Below are 16,586 nucleotides of genomic sequence, written 5' to 3'. Positions count from 1 at the left end.
CCATCATCATATTTGAGGAAGGGGGGCACAACAATACAATCCTGCTTATGGGCACACATTTGACCTGAAGGTGTTGTCTCTGGGAATGTGTGTTCTACTACACACACACACTGAAGCACGCGTGGTGTTTTCAGCTCTTCACTATACTGACACATGATGTAGGCTACACATGTGCATGCAAGCACGCTATGAGAGGATTTCACCATTTCATTTGATAAAACTATCGTCATTCATTCGTATCGTATACACAGACTGACAGAAACGGTCTTTATGACAACCTGTCAAAATAAAATGTCGGTATAACTTGAAGAAATTATACTTAATTATACTTAAAAGATATACTAAAACGTTATTTTAAAGGAATATCACACAAGTTTTCATTGAAGTTTTAATTTAAACTTGCCAAAACAATAACACCATATTTTTCAAAAACAATTTCTAAAAGTACATTTGTATTTGTGCCTATAATGCTTATTTATTTATTTTTTGGTCAGCTAATAAAACCTATGCTTCAGGGACCATATTCATATAACATCTAAGGGTAAATGTAGCTCTTGACTGGTTGAGTTAGATGGTGATTAACACTAAACAGTAGAAAATCAGTTGAGTCTCCCCAGCTGGAAATGTCATTTGGCTATTAAAGTATTGTGTTTCTTTTAATAAATGGACATATTGATAACACTTTAACTTTTATAATGCTCTTAATTACATGTTGATGCATTAGTGAGTGTGGTGGTGCTTATGGGGTATGGTCACTTATTCCTTATATGAACTGTTTCAAATGCAAGACATTGATTGCATGAGATGAAGTTTGTAAATGGCAGCCTGTGCCTTTTTGTAGTGTGCACATATTTTTATCATCAAACTGTGATAACTGTGACTAAATTCAGTATATATATGTCTGCCATATGTTGCCACCCCTCAAAAAATCCTGCCCCCTTCTCGCCACCCCAACAATATTTTTCTAGATCCGCCCCTGTATGTAATGTTGATTCAGTCAAAATAAAAACATATATTAATGTTATTGTTAGGTACACGATTGTCTGTACCTAACAATATACACTATGCCGTGTGTGTTTGCGCTCGCGCGCGTGTGGGTTGTGTCTATTTTTTTTTAATTTTTTTTTGACGGGCCACGCGCTGCGATAAGACTCAAGAAGACAACCTTAACAGTTTATCTGTGAGCTCTTCTCCCAGACCCGATCCTCTGAAAGGACTGTGAACAAGTACTGTTCATACACTGCAGAATAGGAACGTGAAGTCTTTCGACTAACTCATAAAGATGTAAGCCACTCGAGGAGTCGGTTTACTGTTGCGCGCATTTGATTTCCGTCAGTCACCAGCCAGACATCCGGCGAAAAGCGGACTTTTCATTTTTTTTTAAGGCAAAAACATTAGGAGACAATGTGGAAATGTCTCCTGCTGCTCGCCTCTGCTCTGCTGATGTCTTTCTGCGGAGGAGTGTGTTTCGTTTGTCCGGAGATCTGCCGCTGTTCTCAGAAGAGCATCACCTGTAACAGCGCGACGGAGAGCCTGAAGAGCAGGACTCACAGCAGACTGTAAGCACACTGCATTTCATCATCTTAACTAGACGTTAAATTCATATTATACGCTGTACCAAACTGTGCGTCGTCATTGCATTAGCCTAACTGACTTTAACTTTAAATTTAAGAGTCATTGTAAGAGTTATGGTTTTCATAGTCAAGACTTGTAGGTTCAGAAACTTTCACTCATATCAAGATCACTCATGTATATTTAGCTCAAAACGCGCCAGTGGATTTTTGCAATTGCACAAAGTTTATCAATGATAAATGTTTGGTGGTTAGAGACTTTGTGAAATAAGGCTTTGTCTGCAGTGATTCACTTTGATAATAAACATCTAGAATATCATGTACATGTAACACACCCAAGTCAATTCAGCTTAATTATGTCATGAGAATGCTTGTATAGTACAGAATGTTAAATATGAAAATAGGACTAAATGGGAGGTACAGTATGTCATTTTATTTTAAGGTGTGATTTGGAGGGTCATTTCCATTTCTCAGGAATTGTGTGTCCGCATTCAGTTTATTCTCTTCTCAATATATTTCTAAAGGCTCGTGGATCTAATAACCAACTGATAACAACACCCCAAAACAGAGAGAGAATGAGCTTATCTGTGACTCTCTGACCATCACAAATGCATCCGTAGTCTAAACATGCATGTTGACCCATTTAGTAATCTGATTTATAAATAAATAGCTATCTGTATTTATCCATTTAATATCTACAAAATGTACCAACAATTTTGTCAATGCTGTCAACACAATATTTATGACACTGTTAAAAAAATGCCACTAAGCCATTGGTTTGGTTGATAAATGGTATAAAATTACAACATTGTTAATAGTATCGCAACATAATATATATGGAACAATATATGTCATATATAATATATTATAAATACATATACTGTACATATGTGCCAGCTTGCAAAAATGTAACAGCATTCCTATATACATCTTATACAATAAACAAAAAATGGTGTACAAAAATTTTCACTCAGAAATTGTTTGCAAATTTCATGTAATACATTAAATTAAACATATTTTTTATTTGTTTTGTTGTTTTTGTTTTGTTTTTTGTAAAACTTACTCTTGCATTCATTGTTTTATTTACTTTAAAATCAATTTTTGCAGTATAATTTTATCTTCTTAGGACTTTAAAGTAAAATACTTGAAAAAAGTCAGCACACTCACAAAACTCAAAGTCACAAGCGAGATTAAAGAAGTGTAAGCAATTTACTGAAAAAAACAAGGCAACAAGGCAAAGTTTCGGTCACGTGTTGACCATTTTTAATACCAAACTGGATCTTTTAAAAACACAATTGAAAGAGAAGGTATCTATCTATCTATCCAAAATAAAAATAAAATTTGTCCTTAATTACGCACCCTCATGTCGTTCCATAACCCGTCAGATCTTTGTTTTTCTTTGGAACACAAATTAAGATATTTCTGATGAAATACGAGAGCTCTTTGACCTTCCATGGGATACAACACAACTAAAAGTAGTAAAGACATTGTTAAAGGGATACCCCACCTCAAAAATAAAGTTTTGTCATTAATCACTTACCTCTGTGTCGTTCCAAACCCGTAAAATCTTCAAAACACAATTTAAGATATTTTGGATGAAAACCGGGAGGCTTGTCCTATAGACTTCCAAGTAAAATACACTATCAAGGTCCAGAAAAGTATGAAAAGCTTTGTCAGAAAAGACAATATGCCATTTTGGAATGGATATTCTCCAAAATGGCTCTATGGTGATGTGGAGAGACACAGAAGGCACTATTCTAAAAATGCTTTTCATACTTTTATGGACCTTGACAGTGTATTTTACATGGAAGTCTATGGGACAGTCACAAGCCTCCCGGTTTTCATCCAAAATATCTTAAATTGTGTTTTGAAAACGAACAAAGCTTTTTCGGGTTTGGAACAACATGTGGGCAAGTGATTAATGACAACTTTCACTTTGGGCTGGAGTATTGCTTTAAATCCATGTGACATCAGTGGTTCAACTGTAATGTTATGAAGCTACGAGAATGCTTTTTGTGCACAAAGAAAACAAACATTTCTTCTCTTCTGTATCAGTACCACGATGCATGCGTATGGTGCTGCTGATGCAGAAGCACTGAGACTTCTCTTCCTATATTTGCCATGTTTTGATGTGCAGTTTCTTTCATTAAATTTTTTAGCTCCTGCCAGCTTGTTAGCATGATCACAATAACTTTCCTTTAGCTCTGAATACACTAACAGGCTTGTTACTAGTAGCTGTTCTTCCTAAGGAGCAGTGGTGATGCAATATTTGCTTCTCATTATAGTCCCGCTTACGCATGGCACCTCTCCCTCTTGTTAAAAAAAGCAATGGAGGGGTTATTGACATGTGGCAAGCTTATGACAATTACTATTCAAAATAGATGGGTCAAGTAGTTTTGTCTGACTGATGTGTCTCTTGGTTCAGCTTGCCATGGCACCCGCTGAGCTGATTGTGTTCAGAGAGCCAGTGTTTAATGTCCTTGAGGCCTTGAAATCATCTTCTTCCTCTAGTATAACCTTGAGCCCTGATAAGAATTGCGTGCAATCGAAAAGGTTGGGACTTTGGGGCGGTAGCTGTGGTACTACTCGGTGTGTTTCCACCACGGGAACCAGGATCTTAATTAAATACCCGGTTAAAATTTGCCCCTCAGAAAGTCCCTGCTGGTGAGGTGGTACTTTTTCAAAGGTCAGGAACTTTTGGGAACGGGACTTGGGAAATGAACATGCTGTGATTGGTTGAGTTTACACAGCATTGTATTTCAAACAGCATTTATCTGCATAATTTTGAAAATATCGCTGTTATACTGTCATGAAATGTAGTTTTAAGAGTATTTCAGGTGAGAATGTAGTTTTTTAAAACTCAAATTTGGTTTATTTATAAAAAGAGCGCCTATTTTAAATACTATTTTTAAAAACGATTTCGGAGATGTGAGCTCCAGGCAATCATGAACATAAGATACAGTAAATGATAATGTCCTTAAAAGCATTCAGAACTATGATCACCCGGCCACATATTTTTTATTTATTTGTATAAATCTTTGACACAGTTTTGGATCAAGCCTCTATAAAAAATACTTGACCACATAAAACACTCATTTTAATTATTGATAATATCAAACAATATCAGTATACAAGATTTTGAATAATAATCATTTATTGTAATACCAATAATAATATGCTAATGTAATAGTAATTTTTCTGTTTACTACTAATAAAAATGAAATCATAAAAATGTATTTAAAATTTATTTTAGTCAAGTTAAACTTTTATTTTGGCAGGTTGTAGTGAATGCCTTTGATTCTAAATAGTATAACAGTTTTGAATTGAATTAGTTTATTACAGCTTTACTTTAGATTTATCAATCCAAAATTAAGAAATATCCATACAATTCTGCATTGCTTAGTAAATTCTGTCCGTTTTCTGAATCACAGAAATAATATGACCTTACAGTATGTCTTGTTTACACGGCAAAGTGTTTATTGCTGATAAATACTTTGCAGAAGAGGGTTCCTTCAGATCTTACCTTAGAGGATACAGCTGCATATTAATAGAATCTGCATTTAATAATTAGCATGCTTTTCAAGCTAAATAAACAAACAATAACAACAAAACACATGTATACTATTTTTAGCCCTTAATCATTTTTTGAGGCTTCTGTATGTACTAACAAGGGCCGGGCAGCAACTTCACACTCACATCATTAAACCTGCACTGTAAGTGATGAATCAAGCAGCACTTCACAATTGCAAACTCTGAGAGCACGGTGACCCTCTCCCAAAAAAACAAACAGCAGTGATAATTATCCAAGTGCAGGGGTTTAAACTCGGCCTAGACATGCAAGACATAAAGTGTTGTAATTACATGCAATTTGCATTGTCATTTTTAGCAATGCATTGGAAAATTTGATTGTCGTTTGAAAATTAGGGTTTCAATAAATGTTTATGTTTACTTACCTTTTAATTATTTACCTTTTAATTATTGCTGAAAATACTAACTGTCAGACAGAGACACAGTACTTACTCAGGCAAATCCAAAGGAATGGTTTACCCAAAATAAAAATGTACTCACCCTCAGTTTTTTTTTTTTTTTTTTATCAAAAATTTTAGCATTGCATCACTTGTTCTGCAGTGAATGGGTGCCGTCAGAATGATAGATTTGTTTCTTACAAGCATAGTTTTTATTTTTTCGCTTCTCAAGATGGACTGGAGTGGTGTGGATTATTGTAATGTTTTGATCAGCTGTTTGGACTCTCATTCTGACGGCACCCATTCACTGCAGAGGTGCCATTTGTGAGCTTGTGATGTAATGGTATTCAGTATACTAATCTGAATAGTTTTATTTTACTCCGTTTTAGGTGCTAAAAGAATGAAGGTCAGTTGTCTGTTCCTTTCAGATTTTGGTCCTTGCTGGATAAGTTTTTATCTGCTTTGTCTTAGCGTGGAAGTGCATTGCTGACGTAAAACTTCCTTGAGGCTTATTAAACCTTGTATGCTTTAGAAGATGCTCATTGGCTTATATTCTACCCCAGTTTTCCACCGAATGATCAAGCTTTAAAGTTTATTAATTTCATCTACAATATTGGATAAAAATGTTTTTACTCTTTCTAAAGAAAGTATGATTTGCTAATGTGTTCTGAATGTGTTGTTACTGTATGTGGTTGCAGTAGGGCGTATTCAAATCACTAGTAACACCTAATGAATGTGAAATTATGATTATTCATCTTAATTTCAGAGTTTTGAACTACATCTCGGCGAGAACCATCAGCACTCACAGTTTCGACGGCCTGAAGGGAGTAAAAAGAATGTGAGTAGTCACTGTTTTTAAAAAAAATGATGACAGATAACCAGATGTCCAGTGAAGGGTAATGCCATCCACATAATGTGATCTGTGAGGAACATCTTTGGTGTTCACTCCCTTTTTCAGAACGCAGAGTAGAATGAGATCTCAATGCCAATTTTTCCTTGCAGCCTTTGAAAAAGCTCAGGACATCCAAGTTAGGAGGAACAGTTTGAACGTTTGCACAGAATTGATTTGTGTGTGTGTGTGTGTGAGAATAGAGAGCATTAAAAAGAGCAGTATTTTGTCAATGACAGTTTTAACATCATACTTAGTATCCTTCAGATTTTGTGTAGTATCATCCTCTCTCTTGGGATTGAATTTCTTCGTCATTAGTCCAAAACGAGCCATCTCATTCCCTCGAAATGGATTAAATGTGCTTGGATTATATGGGCTACACTGAAAGAAATCATATATTGGAACTAACCTTTATAAACTATCATAACCTTTTTAAATTAAAAAGTAGAATTTTAGAATGTGACCAGAACATAAGCAAAATCTTGAATTAGAATTCCGAATACATGCTAATGTAAATGATTATAACAATAAAAACAATTTTTAAAAAGTAGACATGGTTACAGGCAGATTAGCACATACAGTATGCTCCAAAATTTTTCTCATTCAGGGAAATGTCATCTTATTAGTATTCATAAATATTTGGATGTGAAGTACGATTGTAGCACATGTACCATTCAAAAGTTTAGGATTTGAAAAAAAAAATCTATGTATACTTTTCAACACTGGTTATAATAAAGATGTTTCTTGAGCAGCAAATCAGTATATTAGAATGATTTCTGAAAGATCATGTGACACTGAAGACTGGAATAATGATGAGATTTTATTATTTAAAAAAATCGATTTATTATTTACAATATTACTGTTTGCACTTAATTTTTGATCAAATATATATGCAGCCTCAGTGAGCATAAGAAACTTCTTTAAAAAATATTAAGAAATCTTACCAACCCCGATCCTTTTAACATTAAATGTGTGTTTGAATTTAATGCTGATATACTGATCAATTACACTTAAAGCCTACAAAGTATTGTTTATTAACTGTTTGGAGTTTACGGGATATTAAATTCATAGGTTGATTTTGTTGTACTCATAATAAATTACATACAGAAAATACAAAGGGCATTAAATATCACATTCGTTAAATGCATGCATTTACGTAATTCCAACAGTTATGTTCAGATCTTTGATTACTTGGCAGTAATTTTGGGATTATCCACTCATAGTTTCTCCTTTATTTACTCATAAATGAGTCATAATTTTTAAGAAACAATTTCCAGTGTCAAATGGTTTTATACTGTAGTTGCTGTCAGCCAGTGCATTGATAGTGTACATTATAAATAACATTACAATGTACAGAAATTTATATACACAATCTAAGCTTCATCTATCAAAGTTTATAATATGCCAAAGTCAACATGAATTCATATTTAACCTGTACTTTCTATGTGTTTTGGGACACATTTTACCTCTTACTTTGCTCATCTGTTCTTGTTTTTGGATCCAGAGAAATCGCCCAGAGCATATCAGTGGAAACCATAGAGACAGAAGCCTTCAACAACCTTCTGAATGTCTCAGAGATGTAAGAAACCACTCGAACAATGAAAGCGATTCACAGATCATATAATAACTATATTTAATTGCTTGTCGTAATTATAACAGTCTGAAACAGAAAGTTCTTTTCACAGAAATGTGTTGTTTGTTTGTGATTCCTCATGCAATAATTTGTGCCACAGCTCAATCCAGAACACACGAAGCCTTGTTCACATCCACAAGCGGGCATTTAACCACCTTCCCAAGCTGAGATACCTGTGAGCACTTCTTCCCCAAGCTATATATAAAGAGTTCAGATGCAAAGGCCTTTAAGTGCTGTTTGAAATGTTTTTATAAAATCTTCACAGATATATAAAAAAAAAAAATTATATTTCTATATATATATATAATTTCCAAATTGATTTTTTTTGTTATATATATGTATTATAATTTGTATTTATAATTTGTAAGTGTAATTACATATATAGAATTCTATATATCAAATTATATACAAAATTAAATACATACAATACAAGTAACTTTTAAGAAAAACAAATGCAGACACACACACACACATACAGTATGTAATGGTATAATAGCCTAGAATCTCAATGTTTTTTTTTTGGTTATGTTATCTTGTACCGATAAAAGCCTAAGTCCTATTGTTTTGATACATCTACAGGAGCATTTCCAACACCGGCATAAATGTATTCCCTGACCTGACTTCCATCTTCTCCCTGGAGTCCGATTTCATTCTGTGAGTTTTTGGCTGTTATTTCACTGGTCTGTGTGAGAGATGTGGTGAGTGAGATTGAATGATGGAAAGTAATAATGTAGCTGTAATGCGGTCATGCTACCGTCTTTTATTTTTCTCAAGCTGACAGAAAATGGAGTGTTATGAAAGATACACAGACAAACGCTATGAGAGCACTGAGCCAGAACAATGTCTGAGAAGTGTATTAGATTAGAAGACTTTGTCCATGAGCTTTATCCGATATATTGTTTCAAATACTAACATTCTTTATTTTTATTTTTTAGGTATATTTGTGATAATCTTAACCTGCATTCAGTCCCACCGAATGCTTTCATCGGAATGACGAGTGAATTCACCACAATGTAAGTACTTCACAATATGGATTCATGGCTGTAACCTCCATAGACCAAGAATTCCCAGAATTCTTGATTCATATTTCATACTTTCACGTGTTCACAGTTCTCTAATGTTGGTTACTGGTTACATGATATGCAGGTTTATTACCATTCGCAAGTTTGGGGTCAGTGATTTTTTTTTCTTTTTTAATAAATGAATACTTTTATTCAAAGAAGACACATTAAATTTATCAAAAGTATCAATAATGTCATTTATAATGCTACAAAAGATATCAGTTTCAAATTAATGCTGTTTACAGTTTGCACAAACAATGTGAATTTAGCACAACTGTTTCCAACATTGAGAATAAGAAGAAATTTATCTTGAGGAGCAAGAATCAGAAGGATCATGTGACACTAAAGACTGGAGTTATGGAGTGACAGAGACATGAGGCATGTGTATCCATTTGCAAGGTTTTATTAGAAAAAATGGTCAGAAACAGGCAGGGTCGAACACCAGCAAACATATATGGCATAGGCAAGACACAAGAGTAATCCATTAAACAGGTGTGGGTCGATCAATGGTGAACATAATCCAAAGGGTTTGACAGGAGGTGTAATCTGAGGAACACGAGCAATAGTCCAGGCAAGGTGCAAACATAATCCAAAAGATAAGATGAAAGGGTAATCCAAAATACTCAGTGTGTGTGTGATTGGTTACACCTGTGTGTAATCAGTGCAATGGATGATGGAAAATGTAGTCCGGCATGACATGCAACAGTTTGTTTTGGGGGGTTACAATTCTGATATAATGAAGAAAAAAAATATTTTTCCTGGATGATAGTGCTGTTAATCAAATCTTTGCTTAGTCTTCATAAGTGTATGAGACACAGCATTCAATATCTGTATCTGTGTGCAAACAAAATAGTAAAGCCTGCAATCACAAACACTTCCTGAAGCACACACATTTATGTACTTGAAATAATTAACAAAACAGTCGTAAAAACCATAGTATTTGGACATCCCTATAGTGAAAAATAAATATATTAAAATGTATTTGAAATGCATTTATTCCATGCTAAGTATATAATTATGTTAACGTATTTAAGTACTTAATTAAAATACAGTGCAACTATACATTTAGTATACTAAACTGGTATACTTTGAGTCTGCTAAATTGGAAAAACAAATTTTGTTTATTATTCAAACATATTTTTCAAAGATCATACAGTCCTTTTTGATTGTGACATTAAAACGCATTTTAGGCTCAATATTATGAAATGAGCATTGTGCACAGTTAGTACTCCAAGTAAAGTTTAATTTTTAAGTTCAAGTCACCATAACGTATATCCCACTTTTTACAATGCAGATTGTGTCAAAGCAGCTTTACAGTGTGTCGAAATAGTGTGCTGCTCTCCTCTGGCCAGATGAAATCAGCAGTTTAATTGTATACTGCAACAAAATCAGATTGTGCAGAGGACTCATCTGGTTCCTGTGGTCTTGTCCTAATGGCTGTCAAGGTGATGGGCTCATCTAGTTTACATGGTCTCCGCTGACATTCAGGCATGTCGAGGGCATCTCTTGATGCTGATCCACCCTCCGGTCTGGATATGGCTTGATCCAGGTGGATAGTGACCATCTAATCTGGATACAGTCTGGATCTGGTGGCTACGGTGACCTCGAAATAAGAAAGAAACAGACTAATATTAGCGTAGATGCCTTTCTTCTAAGTTTGTAACAAGTACATTGTTTGTTATGAAAAATAACGGTCCTAGTACTGAGCCTTGAGGTACTGCACATGTGCACTTGTGATTTGCTATCCTCCTAAATACCACTACCAGGAATTGGTGACAGTCCAATATAATTTTCTAGTCTATTCAAAAGAATCTTGTGGTCGATGGTGTCAAATGCTGCACTAAGATCTAGTAGCACTAATAGAGAGATACTGTACAACAACACTGTACTCTGATGAGAGCAGTCTCACTGGAAATCCTCACATATACAATTTTTCTCTAAGAAGGAACATAGTTGTGATGAAACTACCTTTTCTGGTATCTTTGACAGAAAAGGGCGAATCGAGATCAATCTGTATGTAATTATTTGATGGGGTCAAGTTGTGTGGCCTGTATACAGTAGCCAGTAAAAACATCACAAGGGATTTTTTATATTGACACTTGTAATCTGCTGGATAATCTGCTAATGAATTTTTTTCTCTCTTTTTTGTCTTCTCAGGAATCTCTTTAACAATGGATTGCAAGAAATAGAAAGCCATGCCTTCAATGGAACTAAAATAGATAAACTGTAAATACTGGCAAATTATGAATCCATTAATCTCCATTCAGTTTTGCTTTGTCATGCTATTTATCTACAGTATTGTGCTTTACACTGTAATATAAATAAAAGATTATTGTAGAAAATACTATATAATACTACTATTATACTATTTTCTATATTGTTTGTGTACTAGCAATTCTTGAAATAAAATAGTTTCAAAGTAAATCTGACAACATCGGTGTAAAATCACAGCATAATCTGTTTGTTTTGCAGGGTATTAAAGAACAACAAAGATCTGCGTGTGATTCATGAAGACGCTTTCAAAGAAGCTTTTGGCCCCACCATGCTGTAAGTGATATTATGCTGAAATAAGACTTTCCTTTTTTGCAAATTCACTGTGAAGAGCTCATTTCACAATTCCTCTTCTCTGAACTCAGAGCTTTGTTTTGAATCTTATCAGACTTCATTTTGAATGACTTAAGATGGTACATTACCTTACTCTATTCCTGTGTTTCTCAATTCCAGTCCTCGCGAACCCCTGCTCTGCACATGTTGTATGTTTCTCTTATCGCTTCAGATGTTTGTTCTTTTCGAACATAAGTGCCCTGCGAAGTGGACATAGCAGGATATTTGGCCATGACTCCGGTTTGATTTCGAATGTATGTTCCTTTCAAAGTGCATTGAAGTGTGCGAGACGTGAATTTAAATTGTATTTATTTACAGAGGTATATGACGTCACACTTGTCCGTGTGTGAAGACGTTGCGCAGCGCAAATCCATGAATAAATGCTCCGAACTTCAACAGATTTCCCCTGCTCCGGGAGAAGGGAGCAATGAACACTGTTTAGGGACCATGTCAATGGGAACACAGTTCTTTTAATGAGCTGATTATCTAAATCATGTATGTTAACAAAGAGAAACATGCAAAATGTGCAGAGCAGGGGTTTGCGAGGAATGGAATTGAGACCACTGATCTAGAACACAGCTTTACCTCACCTGCTTTTAACTTTCAAGAAAACCTGAAGACCTTGCTTGGCTGGTTTGGGTGTGATTAATTACAGTTGGAGAACAAAGCAGGACTGAGCACCTCCCAGGGGGTGTCCAAATTCACATATATACATTTAAAGTATGTGATTTACTGATGATGGGAGGAGTACATGCTTAATTTTCTTATTTATTTGGCAAAAGGCTCAAGTTTATCATCTTGAAAATGGTAATTTTTTTGCAAAAAGAATTCTGAGAAAATTCTGAATTGCTGCAATTGCATTAGAGCAATTTAGCGCAGTTTGCTATGGGCTATACTGTTTGTCTGTAAATAGTAGCCTATATGTTTATTATTAATAAGGTGTGTCCTTCAGTGTTGCTGTTTTAGTAGGATACATTTAGCCACATTTAGCATTTGTAAAACAGTCCGCGGCCACCCCCCGCGCTAATGGTACAGCCCACAGTGCAATTTGTAAGATTAAAAAAATGGAAAAATAGACAATTTAGATTTTTTATCAAATAATAATTTATTCAGTCACAATTTAGTAACTGAAAGAAGGAGAGAAATTGCAACTATTAATTTACGAAGTAACTGAAAAAATTTATGTTTGGTTTCTTTTTTGAATTTGGACCATATGGTCTGAAAATGTAATTGTGCAGTATTACACGGACCCTAGACATGGATTTGCAAGAATTGCCACATATTAATTAGCATTTCAGAGAAAAAAAGTCAAAACTGCGAAACAATGTCAGAATTATGTTAATGTTGAGATGTTAATCCAGAACTGCAAAAAAAGGTCAAAATTGCAAGATATTTGTGTGCTATTCAGAGAAAAAAGTCAGAATTGCAAGTAAAATTTAAGAATCGAGAGATATGAATTCAGAATTGTGATAGAAGCGTGCATTTCTGAGAAAGAAAAGATCAAAACTGCAAGATGTTCTAAAGGTCTAAAGCTTTTTCTTTATTCAGTGCTGGAAATAAGTTTCAGGTTACTCTTCCCTCTAGGGATGTGTCATCGACAGCACTGGAAACGCTGCCCTCTCGTGGTCTGGAGTCGGTGCTGATGCTGGTGGCTCGTTCAGCGTTTGCTCTGAAGAGACTTCCTCCACTGAAGGGACTGAAGAGCCTGAGAGAAGCGCAGCTCACGTATCCCAGCCACTGCTGTGCTCTGCTCAGCTGGGACTTTGACAGGTCACCACACAAATCAAAACGCCAATGTATTATTGAGGAATAAAATACATTTAATAATATAATTTAATCTTATTGTCACATTGAATAAGAGCATCACTAGCCATAAAATCATTAATGTAATGAGATTACAAATAGAGCTCCAATAAGAACACCTAACATTTGTTTTTGGTATTATGATTCGCTTTTCCAATCCAAAGCAGAAGATCATCCGTATAATTCAATGCCTTCATGTCGTGACCTTCATTATGTCTGAAATCAATTTTCTCGTTCTCATATAGAGAGGGATCTGTCATCACTGCATTAGGAAATGGATCATCATACTGTGGTGACAACCCACAAGCTAAGTAAGACTAAAGTTTTGTTTTCTGATTGCTCAGCCCTGCGTTTTAGGGAAAAATTATGCTGATTTACAAAAAAGCCCTAAAAATACTTAATTTGGTACTGAGTTTTAAAAAATCAACAACTTTCCATCATGTACATGTTTTTTTTTTTTTTTTAAATAAGAAATCAAAATTTTTTTTATTATGTCTCCATTGGTCTTTCTGACACAGAGAGAATTTTATATTGTTAGTTAATGTTGATTTTATTTCAGGTAAAGAACAAGTTTTTGCAATGGCTTTTGTTTAATTTAACATTAATAACCCCATATATATCAACAAATTATAGTGTGATATTTTTCACTATACTGTTACTGTTACATGTCACCATACTGACCATTTTCTCCATGTGTTTATTCTCAGTCCATCTGACGTCACATCTGATGACTCTCTAATATTGGACGGTCCTTTTGCATCAGACATCGCTGGATCCACATCAGCTGAGGACACGTTTGGCAGCATGGACTTCTATTACCCAGAGCTGGACCTGTGTCAGCGCCGAACGGCTCTCCAGTGCAGCCCAGAGGCTGACGCTTTCAATCCCTGCGAGGACATCGCTGGATTTAGCTTCTTGCGGGTGGCCATTTGGTTCATCAATGTCCTGGCCATCACTGGCAACTTGACGGTGCTGCTTGTGTTATGCACCAGCCGCTGCAAACTGACCGTCCCCAAATTCCTCATGTGCCATCTGGCCTTCGCTGACCTCTGCATCGGTGTGTATCTGCTTATGATCGCCACTGTGGATCTCAGGACACAAGGGCATTACAGTCAGCACGCTATCGAGTGGCAAAATGGAGCGGGATGCGGAATCGCCGGGTTTCTGTCGATGTTTGGCGGCGAACTATCCATCTATACGCTGTCTACCATTACCGTTGAGCGCTGGCACACGATCACACACGCTCTGCGTCTGGAACGCCGTCTGGGATTGAGGCACGCTGCTTCGATAATGGTCGTCGGATGGGTGGTTTGCCTAGGAATGGCTCTCCTCCCGTTAATGGGCGTCAGCAGCTACAACAAAGTCAGCATGTGCTTGCCAATGGACATCGAGACGCCTTTATCCCAAGCTTACATTATACTCCTCCTGCTGTTCAATGTTGGAGCTTTCCTGGTGATTTGCAGCTGCTACGTGTGCATCTACAACGCCGTTCGCAACCCAGAGTTCCCTGGACGCACTGCTGACGCCAAGATCGCCAAACGCATGGCTGTGCTGATCTTCACCGACTTCCTGTGCATGGCGCCTATTTCGTTTTTTGCCATCTCTGCGGCCTTCAAAGTCCCACTTATCACAGTGACCAACTCTAAGATCCTCCTGGTGCTTTTCTACCCCATCAACTCGTGTGCAAACCCTTTCCTATATGCCATCTTCACCAGGGCCTTCAGAAAGGATGCCTACATCCTTCTGAGCTCTATGGGCTGCTGCGAGAGCAAAGCCAACTTGTACCGAATGAAGACGTACTGCTCGGAGAACATCACCCGAAGCAAAAGCAACTCTGGCTCCAATGCGAGCTCAAAAGCTCCTCGCGCTGTTGTGTGGATGTCCAGCTTTTCTCATCTGACACCTCGACTGCAGATACAAAGAGTCTAAGGAAACAGACATTTGGACTCATTTGATTCCATTATTTTCTTTGCTTTCTGCCCTTGAACTTTGTTCAATCTTATCTGGGAAGCTGATATGCTTATCAAAGGACAATGCAACCCATTTCCACTGTTATGTCTCAATGCATTGAATCTGAATTCAGAAGACTTTTGAGAGAGAATATGGTGTCCAGAAAGGCTATTTGTGGGTAATGCATCTAAAAATCTAGATCTACAATGTAGTTCTTTTTTTTTCTGTGAATTAAAATAATGGATGTTAATATAAGGCAATTATATTTCAAATGCTATCTCACAGATATATTTTTTATAATATACTGTCATTATATTATATGGAAGCATCAGTCATTTTCAGAAACTCTTCACATTACAAAAGCATTTTAGCCCTTTTGTGTGTGTCTGAATTCAATCTGATTATTGTTTTAAATAATTGCTGTAAAAAATGTAATTTGCCAGTTTAAGGTCTTCTGATGTGGAAGGTTTTCCTTAATCTAAGTTATAGCTTAACTAGTTGCTGATGTTTGAATGTAAGAACATATTCCAGTCTGATTGTCTGAGCTATTGTTTTATATCATGGAATAGCGCCACTTTGTGGACAAATCTATTGTATTGAAAACATTACAAACGAAGGTGGTTTTTAGTCACTATGTAGTAGTAGTAGGCTATTTGAAGTATAATAAAATTCAAGCAAAATGTTTGTAGTCTTTTATTATGTACTTGATTTCCTAAACTATACGACGCATTTTTGACTGTCTAGACAAGTCAGGTATTTATTTATTTATTTATTATTTATTTCATAGTACCTCCACAAATATATTTTTAGAAAACAGTTCTCGGTGAAGGAATTAGAAGAAAAAGTTAAAATGTCAAAACACTGTCCAATAACACATCGAGTGGAGTACTTGAGTACTTGTGGACAAAAAAAATACAATAAATAAATAAATAAAAAATTCCCAACATTATTTTTTATAATTTATTTTTACTTAATAGCTTATATCTTAATCTGGCAATATTATTGAGATATTTTTTTTTAATTTCAGGTATAAACAGTAATAACTACAGCAATTAAATACAACACTGGATGACAAAAATAAATAATACAGGATGACAACAAAGGATAAGT

The 16,586-nt window shown here is 35.7% G+C and overlaps 1 pseudogene; it reads left to right on the top strand.

Moving 5' to 3' along the window:
* Window positions 1–1,062: 1,062 nt before the first annotated feature.
* LOC113056674 (lutropin-choriogonadotropic hormone receptor-like) lies at window positions 1,063–16,145 on the top strand (annotated as a pseudogene).
* Window positions 16,146–16,586: the final 441 nt, after the last annotated feature.

This window comes from Carassius auratus, chromosome 38 (genome assembly GCF_003368295.1).
Source record: "Carassius auratus strain Wakin chromosome 38, ASM336829v1, whole genome shotgun sequence".
NCBI classification, from domain to species: Eukaryota; Metazoa; Chordata; class Actinopteri; order Cypriniformes; family Cyprinidae; genus Carassius; species Carassius auratus.
This window is presented reverse-complemented; position numbering and strand designations above follow the sequence as displayed.